The sequence below is a fragment of the Callorhinus ursinus genome, unplaced genomic scaffold, assembly GCF_003265705.2.
Source record: "Callorhinus ursinus isolate GAN/ISIS: 27379988/994484 unplaced genomic scaffold, GSC_fseal_2.0 scaffold67, whole genome shotgun sequence".
In the NCBI taxonomy this organism is placed as follows: domain Eukaryota; kingdom Metazoa; phylum Chordata; class Mammalia; order Carnivora; family Otariidae; genus Callorhinus; species Callorhinus ursinus.
In genome coordinates this window covers 704121-728884 of record NW_027397129.1, presented here as the reverse complement: position 1 = coordinate 728884, position 24764 = coordinate 704121, and the positions used below count along the sequence as shown (strand labels likewise).

Below are 24764 nucleotides of genomic sequence, written 5' to 3'. Positions count from 1 at the left end.
ATTATTATTTATTTAGATAATTATGGTAGTATCATCTTGCAAACTTTAAGGTTCTTCTGCAAATTAATTTTCATTTTAATTAAAGACTTTCTATCCTCAATTAAAAGTAGTATGTAAGGATCTCAGACTCTGTGATAGAGCATTTTGTGGCCCAGATTACTATTGGCCTCCAATATGTATGACCCACTGTATCCAGATTAAGCATTGTTTCCAGGAATCTCTTGCAGTTATGTATGGTTAAGTGACTAACATTTGATCAATTAGATTTATGTACAAATTTTGTGTGAGTGTTTTGGAAAGTCTCTTTAAATAAGAGGGTGAGGCTTAGTTGGTTAAGCATCTGCCTTTGGTTCAGGTTGTGATCCCAGGGTCCTGGGATCAAGTCCCACATCGGGCTTCTTGCTCAACGGGGAGCCTGCTTCTCCCTCTGCTTGCTGCTCCCCCTGCTTATGCTAGCTCTCACTCTCTTTGACAAATAAATAAATAAAATCTTTAAAATAAATAAATAAATAAACAAGAGGGTGAGACTTGTACTTCTTTTTATCATTCTTGATGCAAATGTAATTTAGGGCTGCTAAAAACTTTCACATCATTTTACAGAAGCATACACCTACTATAACCTGGATAGGGTTTGTTTATTGTGACAGATTTAAAAAATGAATTCTTATTATAGTTCACTTTGTCATGGAGCAGGCCACCAGTATTTTTCTCTTCTAGTTAGCCATTTTACTCCACCATAAAATGATGACAAGTCACTTGCTATTTTTGAGACAACAGATCCATAATAAAATATCTGGGACCCAAGTTATCAAATTAATCCCTTTTTTATATCCAGTGGGGTTCCAATTAGGGTATGTACTTAGCATTACTGCATAATACACATAAACATATCACTAAGAACCATCTTAGGCAAACATTGATGTTGTCTAGGCTAGTGCCCAATATCTATATGCCAACCCTTGGCTTGTTGGGACACTTTGCAATTAGTTTTCTGCCCTTTACCCTTCATGTCAAACTTCCCCTTTCTTCTATTCCCTCAGGTGCCTGATAGCTAATTTGATAAACTGAATCAATGTGAGATTTTAATGGTTAATAATGGCTTAATGAGCAACTCTTCTCAGACAATATTTCTCTTTTAATAAAGCACTCAGTGTTTTTACTTAAAAGAACAAATAATATGAGGACTTTAGCAGGACTAGAGAGGAAGATATAATCATAGAATATTACACCTGGAATGAACCTTAAAGATCTTCTTATGAAAATGTCTTATTTCAAAACTGAGTAAACTAAGGAGAAATTAAGAGAAAAGTAAGGAGAAAAAATAACTTGTCCATGGCATAAGTGCTCGTTAGTGGAAAAACAAAGACTAAATGCCAGATCTACTAATTTTCAGTACAGAGCTCTTTCCACCTCACCACATTGGAGAAGGAAAGTGTTTTGGTAAATCACCATCTAGAAGGGTGTTAATTCTATAAGCCTGCTTGCTTTAACAATTTTCAAAGTATTTTGCAGTCATTTCTACTATCTAATCATAGAAAAATTTATAAAACAATGATTCAAAAATTTTAAACACAAATCCCATTTACTAAAAACAAATCTCATATGTTCCTTTAATGCTATTTGAAATTAAAAATAAATTAAGATTACCTCTAAAAGAAAATCAAAGTAATTTTAATTTTAGAATATACTTTTTTCTAAGAATACATGTTCTCTTGTTCAAGTTAATGGCATGAACACCTAAGGGATTTAGACTTCCTAATAAAAAGTCTTCTTTTCTACAGTATGCATTTACAATGCGGTCATGATATTATGTATGAGGAAACTAGGCATATTATTTGACCCTTATGTGTTCTCAAAACCTACACCTATTTAATGACACATGTGACTTTTTAATTTAATAGTCTTATTTCTCCAAAGATAAACTCTCTCATTTTCAGAAATAGTATGATAAGGCTGATATTGAGGTACTTTTTTTTTTATTTCACAGATACTACTTTTATCTCTGATCTTTCCTGAGAACTTTTTGGCTAGTTTATAAATGTAAATAATGAATTTCCCAATAGACACAAGTAGATATCTTTATTTAGCAGTCTTTTGCCATTTGGCATGAAAAAAAAAAGATTATATATGACTGGTAAAGGTAATTTAAGCCATAGGCATGATGTTACTTCACCTGTATAACCATGAATAATAACAGATTTGTCATTTTAACATCAATGTCTACTTTTAAGGTTTTTCTATGACTATTTTAGGCCACGTATATCTCATTTACAAAATATTTGTCCCCAAGACAGCTACTGTTGTCCAACACTGGGGCACTGAAGTTCCTTTGTTTCCACAAAAACTACTGATTTGAATATATTTTTAGTTTTAAAAGTTCAAAATCCTAAGACAGTAAACCTTAAAAAATAAATATCATTAAATTATTGTTTGAGTTTATGGAGATAACAGTGAAGTAAAATGTTGTGTATATATTATATTTATTTTACCATAGTTATCCATGTCTGTGTAACAACTACTCCTAAATTTAGTGGCTTAAAACAACACATCTTTTATTATATCTAAAATTTTCATGTGTCAAAAATTCAGACAAGGTATAATTGTTTAAATAATTTTGTTTTACCCCTTGGCTTAAATAAGATCATTCATTAATACTCATCTAGTGGCTCAACTCATCTGGAAAATCCAAGGGAGCTTTGATCACAGGTCTGGCACACTGATGGGGCAGGTGAGCTTAGCTGGGCTTTTCTCTCTCTCAGTGTAGTATTTTGGTCCCTTCCTGGTCTCTAACATTGTAGTAAGAATATTGCATAACTCAGGGCTCCAAGTGTGAGTGTTCTAAGAAATAGAAATGGAAACTATTAGTGTCAAGGTGATACTAATTTCATTACCAGTAGCCTTTTCTGCAGTATCTCAGTGCACACATGGAAACTTATCTTTTAATGAAAGCTATTGAATAGTTTAGTCATGTCCCCTTTGTCCTTCAATCACAAAGATTTGGTTGTCACTCAACCATTGATCTTTTTTTTTATTTCATTTTTTCCTATGTAGGATAACTTTGATACATCATAAAGATAACACGTATTTCTTTGTTTGGCATAATTATGAAGTAGAAACTGCTAAGATTTTATTTAAAATATTAGACTCAAAACTTGATTAAGACAGTCATAATAGATGCTGTGCTGTCTTAAATATAAATATATTTATTTGTATTTTTTCTGACATTTAGGTGGTCAGTTGTGGAGTTAATATACAATGAGACAGAGAAAGAGAATTTATACCCTAGAAGCCACCAACTGATTGAGAGACAGAGTGAATGTTTTATAACAAAATTAGGCTTGTAGTTTATCCTAATATTGCCTTTAGCAAATGAAATTCAGTCTAATACATAGTTTATGTGTGCTCTTAAAACACTGTCTAAATAAATAAAATATTTAAAGAAAAAGGGGGGGCATGGGTGGCTCAGTCAGTCAGAGGTCTGCCTTTGGCTCAAGTCATAACCCCAGGATCCTGAGATGAGCCCAGCCTCAGGCTTCCTGCTCAGTGGGGAGGCTGCTTCTCCCTCTCTTTCTGCCCCTCCTCCACTGCTCTTTTACTCCTTCTCTCTCAAATAAACAAATATAATCTTAAAAAAAAAACACTGACTGTTATTTGGGGATTTTCTTTTTTTTTATATTCACCTTATTATATAATAATAACCTTAACCTGTGGGATCTGATACTTACTGCAGGTAAACACAGTCAGAACGGAGTTCAAGTGCAGGATACCCAGCGAGCATCTGAGTCAGTTTATGGAAGAAAGCCCCACACATCAGGTGTCAGAGTGTTCTGGACGTAGTTTGAGGGAAAAGAAAAATGGGAGTTCTTCCTTTTCAACACCCCTAAGTGCAACCCCTTTTTCCCACCCATGTTTTCAACCAACAAAGGCAAAGAAGTAGGTCTAAGAGAGGTCCAAATAACTTTGTTACTATAAAGGTAAAATTGGAGAATTCTGGTCTCCTATTTACAGGAAGGCAAACATCCTCATCTGAACCCCAGATTTGGGCAAGCTAACAACAAGCTAGCAACAGTCCCAGACAACACTGGAGATGTAAATGTACAATGACATACCATTTTGCACCCATCAGACTGTAAAAATTGCACAGTCTGGCGCCAAGCGTTGCCAAGGACACAGAGCCACCAGAACACCTCCACATTGATGGTGGGGGCATAAACCTGTACAACCACTTTGGAAAAGAGTTTGGCACCACCTAGTCAAGTTGAAGATGCACTGAACTCAGCAATTCTAGACAGAGAGCCAAGAGAAGGTACGCACGTGTGCATCAGGATACACCCACAAAAATGTTCAGAGCAGCATTGTTCATCAGAGCAAAAAGCAAGAGACAATCCAAATGTCTGCCAGCAGAAAAATGGACAAATTGTGATACGTTACTGCAGTGGACTAGTATACAGCCATAGACATGGAGGGATTGCCACCACACACAGCAACACGGCTCAGTCTCCCAAGTGCAAGGCTTAGTGTGAAAGAGAAGTGACACGAAAGAGGCTTACAAAGATAGCAGACACACAATCTCTCATCCAAACCCGAACATGCTTTTGAGAGTGAAGAGGAATATAATTAAGGATTTTGCTAAGACAAGAAAAAGCTGGGACTGTCTGGGAATGTCAAGACATATTGTCATCCTTTGCATGTCACGCATTTACCCTATGTGGTAGGTACATGTGTGTCCATTGTATGGTTATATTTCTTAAAATTATTTTATATGTATTCAAGTGCATTAAGAAATACACACACACACGTACACACAAACTGGCATTGAGAACATCTTCCCAAATATTCTATGGCAGAGAGCATCTCCTGATGAAGTCGTTAGTGACCCTTCTGACCCTCAGCATCTGGCTGCATTTGAGCTAAGAGTGACATTCAAATGCAAACAGATGAGCCACACTCTGTTCAGAACACTCTGGAAATAGAAATGCCAACATCTGTAGCAGGGACGGGTAATGACCCGCCAGGCAAGGCCATGACGTTAAATTAATCCTTAATGTGTTTGAGGGCTTTTTACCTTTCATTGGGTCATTTAATAATGCGGGGAATGACTTCTTCCCTCAGCCTTCAGCTCCCCCCATTGCCATGGAGACGATTGTGAATCAGCCATCATAAATAAAAATAATCCAACTGCACACACCCCCGCCACAAGCCGCTGGGACGTGGTACCAGCTCGATTTTATTTTTTTCATGCCCAGAACTCACGGGAGCTCAAGTAACATGGGACGCTTCCAGAGGAACGGGGATGCTATTTGGTGCCTGTTTAAAGACAGGTGTAGGTCCACTGGGCAGGCTTCCTCTCACCAACCACTGGACCAAAGGAGGAACTATTTGCCTGAATGGGAATATCCAACTGGGGAGCAGCGAAGCCTGATTCATCAATAAGTGTGCTTTGAAATAAACTGCTCCCGTGCCCCCACACAAGCCCCCCAAATTATCCAGGAAGACTGCCCGCCAACACACCACTCCCTTCTGGCTTGGCATCCAACGTCCTCCCAAGCCTGCCTTCACCAGCCCTTACCAAGGCCGCTCCACTGGTGTAGAGGGCTGTTTACCAAATGTTTTCAGCAACAGGGAATCCCACAATTAGAAAGCTACTCCCTTCCTAATTCTGCAATCCTTCTCCTAAGGAAAACCTCAGTTTTGTGCCAATGAATCTCTAACACTTGGCTTATCCACCCTTGTTAACCAAGAGACAGCATGCTTCTGTCTGAAAGCTTTTGGCAAGCAACAGTATCTAGCTGGAATTTAAGACCATTGTTTTGTTTTCATTGTCTTTATTTTGAAGGTTTTCATCTATTTCCGGCAAGTAATGCTCCTCTTGGCTTGTGACAGTGATAGACACTGCTTTTAAGATACACATATTTAAGTAAAATTGAGTCCATTTTAAAATTACATATTAAATAAAAAAAATAGCACAGGAACACCCCAGATGTGACAACAACAAATCACGAAGGTCATACATCAAAGACCCAAGTCTGGGAAACATGGCCTCGTCAGTGCACCCTCTGTCCTTCTCCCCGTCCCTGTGCTGGCTGCGTGCATTGTGGCTCTACAGTTCAAGACCGCTGACAACACAGAGCAGGGCCAGAGACATTAGGAAACAGAAGCACAGCTCGGGAGAAGTGGAGTCCAACTCCAGAAGGCTCTCTTACCACTTCACTCTGACCCATTTTTTTAAACTTCCTTCACTCACAGCTGATGAGCTGTGAGTGGCTGCCCAGGGCTAGGGGTCAGGGATAGCAGCCTCTCAACACCAATCCTTCCCACACAGCCACACCTGTGGCAGACATCGCTAATCAGTCATTGAGTGCCTGCCCGCCTCAATCACCCCCCCACAGCAATATGTATGTGAATATTTCTAACACTTGAAAATGTTCTAATAAAATGTGAAGTGAAAACTTGAAAAAAAATAATTATTATTATTACTCTTACTTGATTTTGTTATATTTGGGGTAAGTTAGTCTTCATTGATACAACTCTTCATATTTAACAGGTTGATGATGTGTGTATGGAGGAGTATGGGTGGGAATTTGACAAAAGTACTTAAAAGTTTCACAGCAATGTAAGAGCATTTTTTTCTATTCTTTTGCATTTTATAATTTGTAACTCTTGAACATGGTTCTTTAGTTCTTTACAACTTCAGGATATGGAGAAATTGAGAGAAGAAATCAATGAATTGTCTTTTATCAAGATGCTGTACACACTCAAATTTATTCTTAATGAAATCTATAAAACACCACTATTTTTCCCTCTCCCTATATGTAGATGAGAAAATTCAGGTATATTAACAGAGAAACACTGTTTTTAATTCTCCATCCCAGGATCCTAAATTTACTATCTGACTGATGAGAGCCAGACAAATTTAACAATGCAATTCAGAGCCAAAACTTTTGTGGGAGACAGCAAGATGTAGTAACAAGAACAAGATTTTGGACTCATAAAACTCGAATTCAAATTCTAATTCTTTGCTACATATTAGTTGACCTTTAAGAAGTCATTTGCATTGTGCTATGTCTTAGTTTCCTTATTTTCAAATGGGTAGAAAACTGATGCCTACATCAACAATGCGTCTGTAATGTCACATAAAATGGTGGGCATAAAAACACTTTTTAAAATTGTGACTGACCACTCCTAAGCTACGCTGCCAGATTTGAGTGTTCAAAGATCAAAGAACTAGAACAATTACCTCCAATCTTTTCATCAAGACCTATTAATTTGTTGCAAAATTCTTTTGCTTGAAAAAGAAAATCTATCAAAATATTTTGGTCAGGAACTTAAAGCCAAAATGCTATATATCATTTAGAACATGAGAAAGCTAAGCAGAGTTTACTAATGAGATGATTAGTCAACAGTAACTTTTTCAAAAAGAATTTTGAGATGAATTTTTGTAGAAATACCTCTTTATGAAGCATTAAAAAAACCTACAAAGATCAGAAGAAAGATTAAATAATAATAAAGAAATAGCTGGATTTCCCACCTTCTTCTTGACCAGAACAAAATCATTGTTGTCTGCTATATAGCCTAATGAATCAGCCATACTGGCTGGACATTGTAAGACTGAAGTGCTGACAATATAACAGAGGTCCTTGCATCCCCAGCAAGTATGTTTTCCACAAGTAAATTACGAGCAAGGGAGTAATTATAGGAAAAACGATTATACTAAAAAGACAGTATTTGGAATAAATGGGCAAGTATAAAAGGGTAGTTTAGTTAAAAGTAACTTGTTTGTATCCACAGTGACCAATTAAGTAACAAAATATCAACACAACCAAAACAAGAATAAAATCCCTCAAACATCACATTTACCAATATATCCTAAATGAAGACAAAAGTAACACATCTAATTACCACAAATTTTTATCTCAAAGCTGGCTCTATATTTTGTTCTTTTTCCTATTTTGAAAAATAGAATGTGAAGAAGGCATTAAAAAAGGAATGGATTCATTTATTTGTAGGGGGAATGCCTGGGTAGCTCAGTTGATTAAGCGTCTGCCTTTGGCTCAGGTCATAATACCAGGGTCCGGGGACTGAGTCTCACATTGGGGTCCTTGTTCAGCTGGGAGCCTGCTTCTCCCTTTGCCTGCCACTCCTCCTGCTTGTGCCCTTTCTCTCTCTCTCTCTCTCTCTCACACACACACACACACAAACACACACAAATAAATAAATAAAATCTTTAAATAAAATAAATTATTTTATTTTATTTTTAAAAGAAAGCCTCTCAGGTTGAGCTGCAGGGTGTCCATGAGGTTCTCTGAGTCTGCTCCCAAGCACATCTGCAATTTAAATGTCACACCTGTCCTCCAGACTAAGTCCTCTGACCACAGTCCTCTGAGTCTTATTTGACATGGACATCAGAAGGGAGTGAGTTGGTTGAATTGCCTTAGAATTATTTGCAGATATTGTATCCAAAACTGCAGAAAATTTTCATGCCTAGAGTACAGGAGAAAAAGGCATTGGACCCACCACTGGTAAACCTCTCCATTTCAAAGAATGCCCTTTCCAATGAATTATTAAGAAATTTATGGTTCAGGGTGGAGACTTCTCAAATCAAAATGGGACTGGTGGAGAAAGTATTTATGGTCAAAAATTTGAAGATAAAAATTTCTATTATAAGCTTGATCAAGAAGGTTTATTGAGCATGACAAATGCAAGTTGCAATACAAATGCTTCTCAGTACTTTATCAACAGTTCCAACTCCTCATTTGGATGGGAAACGTATGGTATTTGGCCAAGTAATTAAAGGAATGGGTGTGGCAAGGATATTGGAAAATGTAGAAGTGAAAGGTGAAAAACCTGCCAAAATATGTGTTATTGCAGAATGCAGAGAATTGAAAGAGGGAGATCATTGGGGCATATTCCCAAAAGATGGTTCTGGTGAGTCACTCAGATTTCCCTGAAGATGCAGATATAGATTTAAAATATGCAGATAAAATTTTACTAATAAGAGAAGACTTTAAAAAAAATGGAAATTTTTTTTTCAAATCCCAGAACTGGGAGATAGCCATTAAGAAAATATACAAAATTTTAAGATATGTGGGAAGTTGAAAGGCTGTTACTGAGAAAGCAGATAGACTGAAACTACAACCTATAGCTTTAAGGTGTGTGCTGAATATTGGTGCTTATTAACAGGAGATGTCAAATTGGCAGGCAGCAATTGACAGTTGTAGGAGGCTCTTGAAATAGATCCACCAAATACCCAAAACGTTGTACCATACAGCTCAAAGATGGCAAGGATTAAAATAGGATCATGATTTTTTTTAATTCTTTAATTTCCTGGTTGGTCCATTCATTCTTTAGTAGGATGCTCTTTAGCCTCCATGTATTTGAGTGCTTTCCAACTTTCCTCTTGTGATTGAGTTCCAGTTTCAAAGCATTGTGGTCCAAAAATATGCAGAGAATGATCCCAATCTTTTGGTATGGGTTTAGACCTGATTTGTGACCCAAGATGTGATCTATTCTGGAGAATGTTCCATGTGCACTCGAGAAGAATGTGTATTCTATTGTTTTGGGATGGAATGTTCTGAAAATATCTGTGAAGTCCATCTGGTCCAGTGTGTCATTCAAAGCCCTTATTTCCTTGTTGGTCTTCTGTTTAGATGATCTTTCCACTGCAGTGAGGAGGGTGTTAAAGTTATCGATGTGTTTCTTTGATTTTGTTATTAATTGGCTTATATAATTGGATGCTCCTATGTTAGGGGCATTAATATTTACAATTGTTAGATCTTCTTGTTGGATAGGCCCTTTAATTAATTATGATATAGTGTCTTTCCTCATCTCTTTTTACAGTCTTTGGTTTAAAATCTAATTTGTCTGATATAAGGATTGCCATCCCAGCTTTCTTTTGATGTCCATTATCATGATAAATGGTTTTCCATCCCCTCATTTTAAATCTGGGGGTGTCTTTGTGTCTAAAATGAGCCTCTTACAGGCAGTATATGGATTGGTCTTGCTTTTTTATCCAATCTGATACCCTGTGTCTTTTGATTGGGGCATTTAGCCCATTTACATTCAGGGTAACTTTTGAAATATATGAATTTAGTATCATTGTATTGCTTGTAAGGTGACTGTTACTGTATATTGTCTCTGTTCCTTTCTGATCTATGTTACTTTTGGGTTCTCTCTTTGTTTAGAAGACCCCTTTCAATATTTCTTGTAGGGCTGGTTCTGTGATCACAATTTATTTTAGTTCCTGTTTGTCCTGGAAGCTTTTTATCACTCCTATTTTGAATGACATCCTAGCTAGATAAAGTATTCTTGGCTGCATATTTTTCTCCTTTAGTGCCCTGAATATATCATGCCAGTCTTTTCTGGCCTGCCAGATCTCTGTGGATAGGTCTGCTGCCAATCTAACATTTCTACCCTTGTAGGTTACAGACCTCTTGTCCTGAGCTGCTTTCAGGATTTTCTGTCTATGAGATTTGTAAGTTTCACTATTAGATGTCGGTATATTGACCTGTTTTTATTGATTTTGAGGGAATTCTCTGTGCCTCCTGGATTCTGATACCTGTTTGCTTCCCCAGATTAGGGAAGTTCTCTGCTATAATTTGCTCCATTATACCTTCTACCCCCTTCTCTCTTTCCTCTTCTTCTGGGACCCTAATTATTCTTATATTGTTTCACTTTATAGTATCACTTATCTCTCAAATTCTCCCCTCATGATTCAGTATTTCTTTATCTCTCTTTTTCTCAGCTTCTTTGTTCTCTACTATTTGGTCTTCTGTACCCCTAATTCTTTCTTCTGCTTCATTTCTCTTAGCAGTTAGAGCCTCCATTTTTTTATTGCATCTCATTAATAACCTTTTTTATTTCGAGTTAGTTAGATTTTAGTTCCTTTGTTTCTCCAAAAAAGGATTCTCTAGTGTCTTCTATGCTTTTAGCAACCCCAGCTAGTATCTTTATAATTGTTATTCTGAACTCTAGTTCCGACATCTTACTAATATCCATATTGATTAAGTCCCTGGCAGTCAGTACTGCCTCTTGTTTTTTTTTTTTTTTTGAGGTGAGTTTTTCCATCTTGTCATTCTGTACAGAGAAAGATAGATTAGCAAGAGAACAAAATACTAAAGGGGCAACAACGACCCCAGAGAAATATACACTAAAAATCAGAAGAGACCCGAAACTGGGGGGGGGGGAGGTAATATAATCAGACAGGTGACCAGAATAGAGCAATACACTAGGTTCTGTGTGCATTTTGGTCTGTTTTTTAGAAAACTAGATCCCAAAACTGTAAAGAAGGAAAAACTAGTATATGTACAAAAATAAAATTCAATACAAAGAAATGATAGAATGTAACTGTAAAAATTGAAATTAAAAACAAGAAAAACAACAACAACAACAAAAAGGAAGGGAAATAAACAGGTGAACAGAACAGAGCAATACACTATCTCCTGAGTGTATTTTGGTCAGTTTGTTAGAGGGAAATACATCTCAAAATTGTAAAGAAAGAAGAACTTATATATACAAAAATAAAATTAAATACATTGAGAGGCTAGAATGTTACTGTAAAGGTGAAAATTAAAAAAGACTTTAACAAAAAAAAAAAAGAAGAAAAGGAGAAAAAATAAAGAATATGATCAGGCAGGTGAATAGGACAGAACCATATACTAGATTTTGAATGTATTCTGGTCTGTTAGAAGAAACTAAATCCCAACATTTTAAAGAAAGAAAAACAAATATATGTACAAAAGTAAGGTTAAATACAATGAAGAGAAATAATATGACTCTAAAAATGAAAATTAAAGATTTTAAAAAAGGAATTCATAAGATAAGAAGATGGTTGAAAAAGGAAAGAAGAAAAATTTTTTTAAAAATTAAAAGAAAATTTAAAAAATTAAAAGAAAGTAAAATTTAAAAATTAAAGTTGAAAGACTAAAGAATCATGGGAAGAAAGCCATGAATTCTATGTGCTGTATTCCCTTAATGCTAGAGTTTTGCAGTTCTTATTGATTGGTAAACTTGGTCTTGGCTGGATATTCTTCCTGATCTTCTGGGGGAGAGGCCTGTTGCATTGATTCTCAAATGTCTTTGTCCTAGATGGAATTGCACTGCCCTTGCCGGGGACCAGGCTATTAATGTGTTCTGGTTTACTCTGTAGCTTTTGTTCCCTGAAGGTTTTCCACACAGCTTTAGAGAATGAGAATGAAAGTGGCGGCCTCCCAATGTCTGGCCCCAAAGGCAAAAGCTCAGGGCCCCACTTTTCAATGAGCCCTCACAGAAAAGCAGTCTATCACTGCTGTCTCCCTAGTCTCAAGCTGCACTCTGTGCTCACCAGCCTGTAACCAAGTGTTTCTATCTCAGGCACACGACCTCATTTGGAGCCATCAAACCCAGCAGACTCCTGCAGTGCGTTCCCATGCTGCTCCTCCCCGAGGAAGGAAGGGGACTCTCCCTAGTTCTGCCACTTGTTGGGCCACTGCTCAAAGATCAGAGTCCCAAATGTGCTGCAGATCATGGTTTATGGCAACCGCAAGCTGAGAGCCCACTCCTGGGCTCACTTTTTGCAGACAGCTTCCCTGCTCTAATACCTGGGAGCTCTGCCACACTCAAACACCCCCAGTCTTCCTGTGACCCTGAGGATCTTGAGATCACATTGCCCCTGCTTAGCCACCTGAGTGATATCCCTCACCAGAGCAGACTTCTAAAAGTTCCAATTTTGTGCTCTGCTTCTCTATCACTTGCCGGTAGCTGGCTGATGGTGGCTCCCTACCCATGCAGTCTGTATTCCTATATATCACCTCAGATTCACTTCTCCACACCTCCTACCTTGCAGAAAGTGGTTGCTTTTTTATTTGAAAAGTTGCAGCTATTATTTTCCTTGATCTCTGGTTGAGTTTGCAGGTATGCAGAATGGTTTGATAGCTATCTAGCTGAAATCATTGGACGACACAAAATTAAGGTCTCCTAATACTCCGCAATCTTGGACTGCCCAAACAGTTCTCTTCAATTCATGGAAACAAATGAAAATGAAAACACAACTGTTCAAAATCTTTGAGATGCAGCAAAGGCGGTCCTAAGAGGGATGGACGTATATAGCAACACAAGCCTTTCTCAAGAAACAAGAAAGATGTCAAATACAAAACCTAAGCCTACACCTAACCCTGGAGAAAGAACAGCAAATAAAGCCTAAACCCAGCAAGAGAAGAGAAATAATAAAGATTAGAGCAGAAATCAGTGAAATAGAAACCAAAAGAACAGTAGAACAGATCAACAAAACTAGAAGCTGGTTCTTTGAAAGAATTAATAAGATCGATAAACCCCTGGCCAAACTCATCAAAAAGAAAAGAGAAAGGACTCAAATAAATAAGATCATGAATGAAAGAGGAGAGATAACAACCAACACCAAAGAAATACAAACAATTAAAAGAACATACTATGAGGGGGCAGAGCAAGATGGTGGAGGAGTAGGAGACCTAGATTTCGTCTGGTCTCAGGAATTCAGCTGAATAGGGATCAAACCATTCTGAACACCTACGAACTCAACAGGAGATTGAAGAGGAGAGTAGCAACAACTCTCTGAACAGAGAAGCAACCACTTACTGGAAGGTAGGACGTGTGGAGAAGTGAATCCGAGGCGATATTCGGGAGGATAGATGGTGGGGGAGGGGGCCTCCATTGACTGCTTCTGGCAAGTGATAGAGCCGCAGAGCACAAAATTGGACCTTTTAGAAGTTGGCTCCGGGACATTGCTGCAGTGGCTAAGTGGGGGGTGGAATCCTCCCGGGACAGTGTGGTCTCAGGACCTTTGGGGTCACAGAAAGACCAGGGGTGCCTGAGTGTGGCAGAGCTCCCAGGTATCGGAGCAGGGAAGCTGGCTGCAGAGACAGAGCCGAGGCGCGGGCTCTCAGCTCGGGATTGCCATAAACTGTGATCCGCGGCCCAGTCGGGCCACTGCACTTCCAGCAGGAACCCAACAAACGGCAGAGCCGGGGAGACTCCCCTTTCTCCCCTGGGAGGAGCGGTGCAGGAATGCACCACAGGGATCTGCTGGGTTTGGAGACTCCACATGGGGTCGGGTGCCAGAGATACAAATGCTCGGTCACAGACCGGGTGAGCATGGAGTGCGGCCAGAGACCAGGGAGACGGGAGTGACTGCTTTTCTCTGGGGGTGCACTGAGGAGCGGGGCCCCGAGGTCTCAGCTCCTTCGGGTGGAGATTGGGAGGCCAGCATTTTCGCCCTGGTCCTCCAAAGCTGTACTGAGAGCTTGCAGGGAACAAAAGCTCCTGAGAGCAAACCCGAGCAGCTTGCTTAGCCCAGACCGACAAGGGCGGGGCAACTCAGCCTCCGGCAAAGACATTTGGAAACCACAGCCACAGGCCCCTCCCCCAGAAGATCAGCACGAACAGCCAGTAAGCCAAGACCAAGTTTACCGATCAAGGAGAACGGGAGAACTCCAGCGCTAGGGGAATACTGCGCATAGAATTCATGGCTTTTTTTTTTTACCATGATTCATTAGTTCATCAAAGTTAATATTTTTTACTGTTTTTTTTTAAATTTTTCTTTTTCCCTTTTTCAACCAACATCTTATCAATCCCTTTTTTAAAAAAAAAACATTTTTTATTTTTCATTTTTAGAGTCATATTTTATCCCTTCATAGTAGTTACCCTTATTTTTGGCATATATATATAAGTTGTTTTCTCTTTAAAATTTTGAGATACAGTTTCTTCTAACAGATCAAAATATACCCTAAATCACTAGTATATGGCTTTGTTCTAGTCTCCTGCCTGATCACATTCTCTCCCTTTTCTCTTTTTTTTTTTAATCTTCTCTCTTTTTTCAAACAACTTATCTATCAATTCCTTTTATAAAATCTTTTATAATTTTCTTCGTTACAGTGATCTTCACTCCCTTCATTGCATCAACCCTTATTTTGTACATATATGTCTTTCTTCCTTTAAAATTTCAGGAGGCACTTTTTTCTAACAGACCAAAATACGCCCAAAATCTAGTGTGTGGCACTGATCTATGCACTAACATGATCATATTTGATCATATTCTGCCTTTTTTGTATTGTTCTGTTTTTGTTTTTATCTTTTTTTCTTTTTTTCTCTTTCTTTTTTCTTTCTTTCCCTTTCTTTTTCCCTGGTTTCAGGTCTTTTCTGATTTGTATACAGTATATTTGCTGGGGACGTTGTTAACCTGTTAGCATTTTGTTCTCTCATTCATCTATTCTCCTCTGGACAAAATGACAGGACGAAAAAAATCACTTCAGCAAAAAGAACAAGTGGTAGTACCATCAGCCAGGGACCTACTCAATACGGACATTAGTACGATGTTGGACCTAGAGTTCAGAATCATGACCTTAAAGATATTACCTGGGCTTGAAAAAAGCGTAGAAGTTATTAGAGAAATGCTTTCTGGAGAAATAAAATAACTAAAATCTAACCAAGTCGAAATCAAAAAGGCTATTGATGAGGTGCAATCAAAAATGGGGGCACTAAGTGCTAGGTTAAATGAGGCAGAAGAGAGAATCAGTGATATAGAATACCAAATGATGGAAAATAAAGAGTCTGAGAAAAAGAGAGGGAAACAACTACAGGATCACGAAGGCAGAATTCGAGAGAAAAGTGATACGATAAGAAGAAACAACATTAGAATAATTGGGATCCCAGAAGAAGAAAGAGAGAGAGGGGCAGAAGGTATATTGGAGCAAATAATAGCAGAGAACTTCCCTAATGTGAGGAAGGAAACAAGCATCAAAATCCAGGAGGCAGAGAGAACCCCTCTCAAAATCAGTAAAAAATAGGTCAACACACCAACATCTAATAGTAAAACTTACGAGTCTCAGAGACAAGGAGAAAATCCTGAAAGCAGTTCGGGAGAAGAGATATGTAACCTAAAATGGTAGAAATATTAGATTGGCAACAGACCTATCCACAGAGACCTGGCAGGCCAGAAAGGACTGGCAAGATATCTTCAGAACAATAAATGAGAAAAATATGCAACCAAGAATACTATATCCAGCTAGGTTGTCATTGAAAATAGAAGGAGAGATAAAAAGCTTCTAGGACAAACAAAAACTAAAGCAATTTGCAAACACGAAACCAGCCCTCCAAGAAATATTGAAAGGGGTCCTCTAAGCAAAGAGAGAGCCTAAAAGCAGCATAGATCAGAAAGGAACACAGACAATATACAGCCACAGTCACCTTACAGGCAATACAATGGCACTAAATTCATACCTTTCAATAGTTACCCTGAATGTAAACAGGCTAAATGCCCCAATCAAAAGACACAGGCTAACAGACTGGATTAAGAAACAAGACCCATCAATATGCTGTCTGCAAGAGACTCATTTTAGACCCAAACACACCCCCAGATTGAAAGTGAGGGGGTGGAAAACAATTTACCATGCTAATGGACACCAAAAGAAAGCTGGGGTGGCAATCCTTATATCAAACAAATTAGATTTTAAACCAAAGACTGTAATAAGAGATGAGGAAGGACACTATATCCTACTTAAAGGGTCTATCCAACAAGAAGATCTACCAATTGTAAATATCTATGCCCCTAACATGGGAGCAGCCATTTATATAAGGCAATTAATACCAAAAGTGATGAAACACATTGACAACAATACAATAATAGTGGGGGAATTTAACACCCCCCTGACTGAAATGGACAGATCATCTAAGCAAAAGATCAACAAGGAAATAAAGACTTTAAATGACACACTGGACCAAATGCTTTCACAGACATATTCAGAACATTCCATCCCAAAGCAACGGAATACACATTCTTCTCTAGTGCCCATGGAACATTCTCCAGAACTGATCACATCCTAGGTCACAAATCAGGTCTCCACCATTACCAAAAGATTGGGATTATTCCCTGCATATTTTCAGACCACAATGCTTTGATACTAGAACTCAATCACAAGAGGAAAGTCAGAAAGAACTCAAATACATGGAGGTTAAAGAGCATCCTACTAAAAATGAATGGGTCAACCAGGAAATTAAGGAAGAATCAAAAAAATTCATGGAAACCAATGGAAATGAAAACACAACTGTTCAAAATCTTTGGGATATAGCCAAGGCAGTCCTGAGAGGAAAGTATATAGCAATACAAGCCTTTCTCAAGAAACAAGAAAGGTCTCAAATACACAACCTAACCCTACACCTAATGTAGTTGGATAAAGAACAGCAAATAAAGCCTAAACCCAGCAGGAGAAGAGAAATAATAAAGATCAGAGCAGAAATCAATGAACTAGAAACCAAAAGAACAGTAGAACAGATCAAAGAAACTAGGAGGTGGTTCTTTGAAAGAATTAACAAGATGGATAAACCCCTGGCCAGACTTATCAAAAAGAAAAGAGAAATGACCCAAATCAACAAAATCATGAATGAAACAGGAGAGATCACAACCAACACCAAAGAAATACAAACAATTATAACATATTATGAGCAACTCTAAGGCAGCAAATTAGATAACCTGGAAGAAATGGGTGCATTCCTAGAGATGTATCAACTACCAAAATTGAACCAGAAAGAAATAGAAAACCTGAACAGACCTATAACCACTAAGGAAATTGAAGCAGTCATCAAAAATCTCCCAAGAAACAAAAGCCCAGGGCCAGATGGCTTCCCAGGGGAATTCTATCAGGCATTTAAAGAAGAATTAATACCTATTCTCCTGAAACTGTTCCAAAAATTAGAAATGGAAGGAAAACTTCCAAACTCATTTTATGAGGCCAGCATTACCTTGACCCCAAATCCAGATAAAGACCCCATCAAAAAGGAGAATTACAGACCAATATCCTTGATGAACATGGATGCAACAATTCTCACCAAAATACTAGCCAATAGGATCCAACAGTACATTAAAAGCATTATTCAGCACGACCAAGTGGGATTTATCCCTGAGCTGCAAGGTTGGTTCAACATCCGCAAATCAATCAACATGATACAATACATTAACAAAAGAAAGAACAAGAATCATATGATCCTCTCAATAGATGCAGAAAAAACATTTGACAATGTACAGCATTCTTTCTTGATCAAAACTCTTCAGAGTATAGGGATAGAGGGTACATACCTCAATATCATAAAAGCCATCTATGAAAAACCTACAGCAAATATCATTCTCAGCTTTTCCAATAAGGTCAGGAACACGGCAGGGATATCCACTATCACCACTGCTATTCAACATAGTATTAGAAGTCCTAGCCCCAGCAATCAGACAACAAAAAAAATCAAAGGCATCCAAATCGGCAAAGAGGAAGTCAAACTCTCGCTCTTTGCAGATGATATGATACTGTATGTGAAAAACCCAAAAGACTCCACCCCAAAACTGCTAGAACTCATACAGGAATTCAGTAAAGTAGCAGGATATAAAATCAATGCACAGAAATCAGTGGCATTCCTATACACCAACAACAAGACAGAAGAGAGACAAATCAAGGAGTCAATCCCATTTACAACTGCACCCAAAACCATAAGATACCTAGATATAAATTTAACTAAAGAGGCAAAGGATCTCTACTCAGAAAACTATAAAATACTCATGAAGGAAATTGAGGAAGACACAAAGAAATGGAAAAATGTTCCATGCTCATGGATTGGGAGAAACAACATTGTGAAGATGTCAATGCTACCTAGAGCAATCTACACATTCAATGCAATCCCCATCAAAATACCATCCACTTTTTTCAAAGAAATGGAACAAAGAATCCTACAATTTGTATGGAACCAGAAGAGACCCCGAATAGCCAGAGGAATATTGAGAAAGAAAAGCAAAGCTGGCGGGATCCCAATTCCGGACTTCCACCTCTTTTACAAAGCTGTCATTATCAAGACAGTATGGTACTGGCACAAAAACAGACACATAGATCAATGGAACAGAATCGAGAGCCCAGAAATGGACCCTCAACTCTATGGTCAACTTATTTTTGACAAAGCAGGAAAGAATGTCCAATGGCAAAAAGACAGTCTCTTCAACAAATGGTGTTGGGAAAATTGGACAGCCACATGCAGATGAATGAAACTGGACCATTTCCTTACACCACACACAAAAATAGACTCCAAATGGTTGAAAGACCTAAACGTGAGACAGGAGTCCATCAAAATCCTAAAGGAGAACACAGGTAGCAACCTCTTCGACCTCAGCCGCAGCAACTTCTTCCTAGAAACATCGCCAAAGGCAAGGGAAGAAAGAGCAAAAAAGAACTATTGGGATTTCATCAACATAAAAAGCTTTTGTACAGCAAAAGAAACAGTCCACAAAACCGAAAGACAACCGACAGAATGGGAGAAAATATTTGCAAATGACATATCAGATAAAGGGCTAGTATCCAAAATCTATAAAGAACTTATCAAACTCAGCACCCAAAGAACAAGTAATCCAATCAAGAAATGGGCAGAAGACATGAACAGACATTTTTCCAAAGAAGACTTCCAAATGGCCAACAGACACATGAAAATATGCTCAACATCGCTCGGCATCAGGGAAATCCAAATCAAAACCTCCATGAGATACCACCTCACACCAGTCAGAATGGCTAAAATTAACAAGTCAGGAAACGACAGATGTTGGCACGGATGTGGAGAAAGGGGAACCCTCCTACACTGTTGGTGAGAATGCAAGCTGGTGCAACCCCTCTGGAAAACAGTATGGGGGTTCCTCAAACAGTTGAAAATAGAGCTACCATACGATTCAGCAATTGCACTACTGCGTATTTACCCCAAAGATACAAATGTAGGGATCCGAAGTGGTACGTGCACCCCAATGTTTATAGCAGTAATATCCGCAATAGCCAAACTGCGGAAATAGCCAAGATGTCCATCGACAGATGAATGGATAAAGAAGAAGTTGTATATATACACAATGGAATATTATGCAGTCATCTAAAGGAATGAGTTCTTGCCATTTGCAATGACGTGGATGGAACTGGAGGGTGTTATTGAGTGAAATAATTCAATCAGAGAAAGACATGTATCATATGACCTCACTGATATGAGGAATTCTTAGTCTCAGGAAACAAACTGAGGGTTGCTGGAGTGGTGGAGATTGGGAGGGATGGGGTGGCTGGATGATAGACATTGGGTAGGTTATGTGCTATGGTGAGCACTGTGAACTGTGCAAGACTGTTGAATCACAGATCTTTACTTCTGAAACAAATAATGCAACATGTGTTAAGAAAAAAGAAAAAGAAGAAGATAGCAGGAGGGGAAGAATGAAGGGGAGTAAGTCAGAAGGGGAGATGAACTATGAAAGATGATGGACTCTGAAAAACAAACTGAGGGTTCTAGAGGGGAGGAGGGTAGGGGGATGGGTTAGCCTGGTGATGGGTATTAAAGAGGGCACCTTCTGCATGGAGCACTGGGTGTTATGCACAAACAATGTATCATGGAACACTACATCAAAAACTAATGATGTAATATATGGTGATTAACATAACAATAAAAAATAAAATAAATAAAATATAGGGTAAAATTTGAAAAAAAGAAAGAGAACATATTATGAGCAACTATATGCCAACAAATTTGAGAATCTGGAAGAAATGGATGAATTCCTAGAGATGTATAAACTACCCAAACTGAACCAGGATGAAATAGAAAACCAGACCAGATCATAACCATCAAGGAAATTGAAGCAGTCATCAAAAATATCTCAACAAACAAGAGCCCGGGGCCAGATGGCTTCCCAGGGGAATTCTACCGAACATTTAAAGAAGAACTAATACTTACTCTTCTGAAGCTATTTCAAAAAATAGAAATGGATGAAAAACTTCCAAACTCTTTCTATGAGGCCAGCATTACCTTGATCCCAAAACCGGACAAAGACCCCACCAAAAAGGAGAATTACAGACCAATACCATACATGCAAAAATTCTCACCAAAATACTAGCCAGTAAGGTCCAACAGTACAAGTATTATTCACCATGACCAAGTGGGATTTATTCCTGGGCTGCAAGGTTGGTTCAACATCAGCAAATCAATCAATGTGATACACTACATAAATAAAAGAAAGGACAAGAACCATATGATCCTCTCAATAAATACAGAAAAAAGCATTTGACAAAGTACAGCAACCTTTTTTTTAAAGATTTTATTTATTATTTATCTGACAGAGAGAGACACAGCGAGAGAGGGAACACAAGCGGAGGGGAGTGGGAAAGGGAGAAGCAGACCTCCCACGGAGCAGGGAACCCAATGTGGGGCTCGATCCCAGGACCCTGGGATCATGACCTGAGCTGAAGGCAGACGCTTAATGACTGAGCCACCCAGGCACCCCAGCAACCTTTCTCAATTAAAACTTTTCACATTGCAGGAATAGAGGATCCATACCTCAATATCATAAAAGCCATCTATGAAAAACCCACAGTGAATATCATTTTCAATCGGGAAAACTGAGAACTTTCCTGCTAAAGTCAGGAACACAGCAGGGATGTCCTCTATCACATCTGCTGTTCAACATAATACTAGAAGTCCTAGCTTCAGCAATCAGACAACAAAAAGAAATAAAAGACATCTGAATTGGCAAGGAAGAAGTCAAACTCTCACTTTTTACAGATGACATGATACTTTATGTGGAAAACCCAAAAGACTCCACCCCAAAATTGCTAAGATTCACACAGGAGTTCAGTAAAGTGGCAGGATATAAAATCAATGCACAGAAATCAGTTGCATTTCTATACACCAACAATGAGACAGAAGAGAAATTAAGGAGTCAATCCTATTTACAATTGCACCTCAAACCATAAGACACCTAGGAATAAATCTAACCAAAGAGGCAAAGGATCTATACTCAGAAAACTATAGAATACTCATGAAAGAAATTGAAGAAGACACAAAGAAATGAAAAAACAGTCCATGCTCATGGATTGGAAGAATTAATATTGTTAAAATATCTATGCTACTTAGAGCAATCTACACATTCATTGGAATCCCTTTCAAAATACCATCAAATTTTTTTTCCCCAGAACTGTAACAAATACTCCTAAAATTTGTATGGAACCAGAAAAGACCGTGAATAGCCAAAGGAATGTTGAAAAAGCAAACCAAAGCTGGTGGCATCACAATTCCATACTTTAAGCTCTATTACAAAGCTGTCATCATCAAGACAGTATGATACTGGCAGAAAAACAGACACACAGATCAATGGAACAGAATAGAGAACCCAGAAATGGACCCTCAACTTGATGGTCAACTAATCTTAGACAAAGAAAGAACGAATATCCAATGGAAAAAAAGACAGTCTCTTCAACAAATGGTGTTGGGAATATTGAACAACAACATGCAGAAAAATGAAACTGGACCATTTCCTTACACCATACACAAAAATAGACTCAAAATGGATGAATGACCTAAATGTGAGGCAGAAATCCTTCAAAAACCTTGAGGAGAACTTAGGCAGCAACCTCTTCAACCTTGGACACATCAACTTCTTGCTAGACACGTCACCATAGGCAAGGGAAACAAAGACAAAAGTGAACTATTGGGACTTCATCAAGATAAAAAGCTTTTGCACAGCAAAGGAAACAGTCAACAAAATTGACAAAATGGGAGAAGATATTTGCAATGACATATCAGATAAAGGGTTAGTATCTAAAATCTTTAAAGAACTTATCAAACTCAACAGCCAAAGAACAAATAATCCAATCAAGAAATGGGCAGAAGACGTGAACAGACATTTCTGCTAAGAAGACATCCAAATGGCCAACAGACACACAATAAAGTGCTCAACACCACTTGGTATCAGGGAAATCCAAATCAAAACCACAATGAGATACCACCTCACACTAGTCAGAATGGCTAAAATTAACATATCAGGAAACTACAGATGTTGGCGAGGATGTAGAGAAAGGGGAACCCTCCTACACTGTTGGTGGGAATGCAAGCTGGTGCAGCCACTCTGGAAAGCCGTATGGAAGTTCCTCAAAAAGTTGAAAATACAGCTACCCTATGACCCAGCAATTGTACTACTGGGTATTTACCCCAAAGATACAAGTGTAGTGATCCGAAGGGGTATGTGCACCCCAATGTTTATAGCAGCAATGTCCACAATAGCCAAAATATGGAAAAAGCTCAGATGTCCTTTGACAGATGAATGGATAAAGATGCAGCAGATATATAAAATGGAATATTACACAGCCATCAAAAAGATGAAATCTTGCCATTTGCAGTGATGTGGATGGAACTAGAGAGTATTATGCTAAGAGAAATAAGTCAATCAGGGAAAGACAATTATCATATGATCTCACTGATTCATGGATTTTAAGAAACAAGGCAGAGGGGGCACCTGGGTGGCTCAGTTGGTTGAGCGGCTGCCTTCGGCTCAGGTCATGATCCTGGAGTCCTGGGATCGAGTCCCGCATTGGGCTTCCTGCTCGGCAGGGAGTCTGTTTCTCCCTCTGACCCTCCCCCCTTTCGTGTGCTCTTTCTCTCTCTCTCTCTCTCATTCTCTCTCTCTCAAATAAATGAATAAAATCTTAAAAAAAAAAAGAAACAAGGCAGACGATCATAGGGGAAGAGAGGAAAAAACAAGATGAAACCAGAGAGGGAGACAGACCATAAGAGACTCTTAATCTTAGGAAACAAACTGAGAGTTGCTGGAGTGAATGGGAGTTGGAGGAATGGGGTGGCTGGGTGATGGTCATTGGTGAGGGTATGTGTTGTGGTGAGTGCTGGGTGTTGTTTAAGACTATTGAATCACAAACCTGTAACCCTGAAACAAATACCTTATATATTCATTAAAAAATAATAGTAAAATAAAAAAAAGAATAGGATCAAGCATTGGCTGATCTTAAAGAGAGCTCTGGAGATAGCACCAGAAGATAAAGCTATCCAAGCAGAATTGCTGAAAGCCAAACAAAAGACAAAGGCACAGAAAGATAAAGCAAAGAGCATAAGCAAAAATGTTTCCCTAATAAGGAATTCAGTTTTATTTAAACGTTATGCATTGATTGTATATTGGCAAAAAGAAAATTAAAAGACTTTTCACTGTGATATGTGATCCATGATGTATTTCCTTTGATATTTTGGTTTCACATTGTTTACAGTTCAGGAATAGTGAAAATTTTCAATCTTAATAGAAGAGTGTTACAAAAAATAAAATGTTTAATTATTTAAAAAATTTTTACATTCAATTATCTTTTCCAGTTTTATTGGGACACAATTAACATATAAAATTATGTTTCTTTTTTAAGTTTTTATTAAATTCCAATTAACATACAGTGTAATATTAATTTCAGGTGTAGAATTTAGTGATTCATCACTTACATGCAACACCCAGTGCTCATGATTAAATGTGCCATCCACAACCAATCACCCATTTTACCCATCTCCCCACCCACCTCCCCTTCAGCAACCCTGTTTGTTCTATAGAGTTAAGAGTCTGTGTCTTGGCTTGACTTTTTTTCTCATATGTTCATCTGTTTTGTTTCTTAAATTCCACATATGAGTGTAATTATATGATATTTGTCTTTCTCTGACTGATTTATTTTGCTTAGCATAATAATCTCTAGCTACATCCATATAGTTGCAAATGGCATTATTTCATTCATATTTATGGCTGTGAAATACTCCATTGTGTGTATGGGTTTGTGTATATATATGCCATATCTTCTTTATCCATTCATCTGTTGATGGACATTTGGGCTCTTTCCATAATTTGGATATTGTTGATAATGTTACTATAAACACTGGAGTATCCCTTCGAATTAGTATTTTTGTATCCTTTGGGTACAAGGATAGTAGTGCAATTGCTGGGTCATTGGGTA

The 24764-nt window shown here is 38.2% G+C and overlaps 1 pseudogene; it reads left to right on the top strand.

The window, feature by feature from the left end:
- Window positions 1-5268: 5268 nt before the first annotated feature.
- On the top strand, window positions 5269-23974 carry LOC112821559 (peptidyl-prolyl cis-trans isomerase D pseudogene; annotated as a pseudogene).
- Window positions 23975-24764: the final 790 nt, after the last annotated feature.